The following is a 4403-nucleotide window of genomic DNA, read 5'->3' on the forward strand; positions in this document are numbered from 1 at the left end:
AGGCTCCGGACACGCAGGCTCAGCGGCCACGGCTCACGGGCCCAGCCGCTCCGTGTCACGCAGTACACTCCTGGACCGGGGCACGAACCCATGTACCCTGCATTGGCAGGCAGACTCCCAACCACTGCGCCACCAGGGAAGCCCTTGCCCACACTTTACAGCTGAGCAGACTTGATAAGAAACAAGAAGGCTGGTGCCAGAGGGGCTCCATGGCTGAGTGATCTGTGCAGTCACAGAGCCTGCTCTTGGTTAATGCTCAGCTGTTGCCATCTTGGAATTCTTACTAAGTTTTGAACAAGGGGCTCTGCATTTTCAGTTTGTGTTGAGTCCTCCCAATTATGCAGCCGGTCCTGCTTGGTGTCTCAGGAGATTAGCCTCAAAGACAGTGATCTGGCCAGGTCAGAGCACTGCCAAGATTTGAGGTCTCCTGAGAGAGCTTGGGGATGAGCCAATATACTGCTGACAGGTCCAAGAGTGTGGGTCAGGACTGAAGGGGTGCCACAAAGCCCCCGGTCCTCAGCATGGGCAGAGGGTGCTGCCCAACACCTGGCAGAAGGTTCCGTCTTTGTTGAAGCCAGTGAGGAGGAGGCCTGGCACCCAACCCCAAATGCCAAGAAGATATGGAATGCCCCCAGGATACTAGTCTCTTGTTTGGGCCCCACATACCTACTTAATCTACTTATCAGAGTGTTGGGCATGGTCAGATGGGAAACAGGTTCAGTATCCAACAGGCTGCAAGCTTTTGAATATTTTTAAAACCCTGTTAGTCTAGAAAGCACTTTTATTTTTTAGATGTTAACCTTTTTACTTATTTTAGAATAATATTCATTGAGAAACAGTATTTCATTACTGATGAGCAGAAAAAAATGTAAATATCACCCACAGTCCCACTCCCAGGAGATGATCATTGTTAATATTTTAATGTACATATATACATTATATACTTTAAAAAAATCATAGGATTATACTGTATATGGAATCATTTAGTTGCTTTTTTTTCATTTAATATTTTGAGAACATGCTCCCATGTCATTATATATTTTACTATTTCATCCCATTAAATCTACCATGATGTTAACCACATTTATAGTTTATTGAACTAACCTCTATAGTTTGATGTTTAAATTGTTCCTCATTCCTTGCTATTTTAAACAGTGCTGTGATGAACAGGCATGTAGCTATTTTTGCAATCATCCATGACTACCTCTTTAGAATAATTTACTAGAAGTGAGTTTTCTGAGTTAAAGATGTGAACATATTGAGAGATCCTTGCCCAGTTGGCTCAGAGAACTGTTGAAACAATCTCCATTCTCACCAGCAGTGTAGACTAGTTTGGGACATGTTCTTAGAGTCCTATGGAGACTCGGTTTTGTGGGTGGGTGGGAGGGTGTGATTCACACCTAGAAGAGGATCCTTCTGGAATCTTATGGAATTTCTAGAATCACAAGTGGTCAATAGGATGGGCGTGCAAATGGCGGTACTTTTTATGATTTGGAGTCTAGCAATCAGTATGGGTGAAAATAATCCTAAGGAGATTACCGCCAAGAGGTCGCCCAAATATTCTGCTTGCATATGATTGCACCTTCTAGCTTTATGTAACTGTGTAATCACATGGTGTTGAATCAAGGATTTATAAAAATTGCACTCAACCCATGTTCTATAATTTGAAAAAACAAAATAAAACAAGACTTTGGTTTTTTGGCTCCTTATTTAATCATTAATAATTTTTGGTTTGTTTGGGTTCCCTGCCCCCTCCCCTTCCAGATACCTTTAAGATTTTTCTTTTTTGTCACGAAGAGAAGCAGAGGTCATATACTATGTCTGACCATTCACAAGTCAGGTCCTAATCTTCAGCTTCCTTTGTACATAAAAATTTCAGCTCAAATCTCTTTTGTATTTATAAACACTGAGCTTCATAACCCCAAAGTCCCATTTTGTATCAGATTTCTCTTTCGGGAATCCATTTGTAATCCTTCTCTACAAAGCAGGCCTGCTTCTGGAAAAAATCAATAAGAGGGAAACATAAGTCAATCTACCAGAAGTGCAGCTGGATTTAGAGGCTGGGTCAATCATAGGACCCTTTATATTTATGTATTTCTTATAATCAACAAAGATTTTATTATTGTACTATAGGGGTGATAGATATGGAATAGAATCAAAATTCTTAAAAATTATTATAGGCTACACAGAGACTTTCTAGTGTGTGGATATGTAATGTACAGTGTCCTTTGAAGATAAATCTCCCCCGTGGATTATGGGTGATGCTCCAGGAAAACATGCTAATGTCAGGAAGAACCATTACCCACCAATATGCTGATAGTCATTTTCAGTGACTAGTGGTTTGGGTCTGTGGTGTGTTTATTTTCCTACACAAAAATGCAATGGATTATATAACCTCTGCAGTGGGCAGTCTTAGAATTCCCATGGTACAGTGGCTCATTCTTTTAAAAATGCATTAAATATGAATTAACCACTTCTCATTAATAGTAGCATACATTATTTTCTTGCTTCTGTCTCTTCTTTCCCTTTCTCCTGCACGCAGCCCTGTTTTCTGTTCCCAGCTCCTTGCCCACACTCGTTTTCATTGCTTTCAGAGCTTACTCTTACATTCTTTTTACTTTCCTTTGTAACAACTCCAACACATTTCCTTTTACATTGGTGATTGTTGCTTAGCTTCTCTCCCTTGCTTTTTCCACCAAACCTTATTTTCATTTTTCTCCCAGTGGTCTAATTTTTCTCTGGGCCTGTCACATTTAATTGAGGTTTGTGGCATGGTTAAGATGAAGAAAGTCTTTTCTTCTCAGGCTCAAAAAGGAAATTATAGTTTCAGTTTATACAGTTTCAGTTTATCCTAGATTACTGACTCTCTTGAAGAGAATCCTCAGCTCTTTCCTTTATCAACCCAGTCAAGGAACAGTTTTGTGCTCTGTATAGAACACACCAGGGACATGTAGGTTTAAGATGTGTGTTTCTGATTTCTCAGTGTTGCTTTCTTAAACATTATGGAACATTCTTATCACCAGCTTCACTCCCTTTTTCTCTTTCACTGCTTCTGCTCTTTATGGATGTTTTGAACTAGAATTCATCCTTCTTGTCAAAGGGGAACTTAGTAGCCCTAAGATCACTGATCAGAACACAAAAGATATTTAAAGAGAGGTGTTAAACTCAAATGATCACCCTGAGAGGCTCCCTCATTTGTGTAGTAAGAAGACTTGAAGGAGCATTGAAAAAGAATTCTGGAACAGTGAAGAGTTATGAGATGGGTTTCGTGTGGGGAACAGTCCCCTCTGCTTGTGAGTCTTTATCATCACTGGATCTGTGTCTCTCTTTTGGAATGTCTCTGGAACATAGATATCCATGTGAGAGGAACATCTTATACTTTTTGGAGGTCTTTTGAGGTCCATGCTTAAGTGAGTGCATGTAGGGGATAATATGAATTCTAAAGTGTTCAGTATCTCAGACTCTCCACTGAGTCATTTCCTTATTTTTATTAATTGGCTTAGACCCAACTACAGAATGGAAAGCTATTTTTATGCATTTGCTCACAACTGAGAGATCTAACACAAGACTTAAGCAACACAATCTGCCAGTTTAAAACAGGAAAAAAAATGCCTTACTATATTCCATTAAATTACGCTGACAATATGTTTCACATTTTAAGATCATCTTTGCCTTTTAAAACACTCATAGATAGGTTAAGAATAAACTTCGGGGGATGTAACAGTGCTTGGAGTTAACGAGGATATTCTCTCTATGATTTTGCCTCTATTGTGGCTTCCTTGGGATACATTTTGTCTTGCTTGACTTTTTCATAGTCTGATGGATTGAAGCTCTATCAAACACAAGTGCTCTGGAATAAGATGTGACTCACGTCCTCACTCCATTGTAAAAGTCATAAAGGCAGTAACTCAAGTGTATGGCTGACTCGTAACTGCCCAGCATTTTCTTTATTGAAATTATCCTGCAATCTAGAAATTAGAAGTGAAATAACCCATGAAGTCATCCTGACCCTGCTATTCTGGGCCAAGGTAAGAGTTTTTCTGGGCTATTTTTCTATTACTCTTTCAATTTAGTTTTATAACTATCAGTCATGCAACAACTCTGATCATTTATTTGACAGATTTCTATTCTAACTAGCTGCAAAATGACAGAACTTATCACTAATAAGCAAAGCACCTCTCCTGAGATGAAGTAACGTTTATTTTTCAAGGAAATAAGAGATGGGAGGCCAGCCCATAAAACCCAGGAAAACCTATGGGATGATTAGAAAGTTATTCATGAATTCCAGTCTTGTCTGTGTGTAGGTGTGGAGTAATAAGGTTTATCACGGGATGGAATTTGTCCAGGCAGCGCGCCTGGGGCAGTGGAGAAAGGTCTATATGTCTGAGGGAAAGGACTGCCCA

This window comes from Lipotes vexillifer, unplaced genomic scaffold (genome assembly GCF_000442215.2).
Source record: "Lipotes vexillifer unplaced genomic scaffold, Lipotes_vexillifer_v1.1 scaffold647, whole genome shotgun sequence".
In the NCBI taxonomy this organism is placed as follows: domain Eukaryota; kingdom Metazoa; phylum Chordata; class Mammalia; order Artiodactyla; family Lipotidae; genus Lipotes; species Lipotes vexillifer.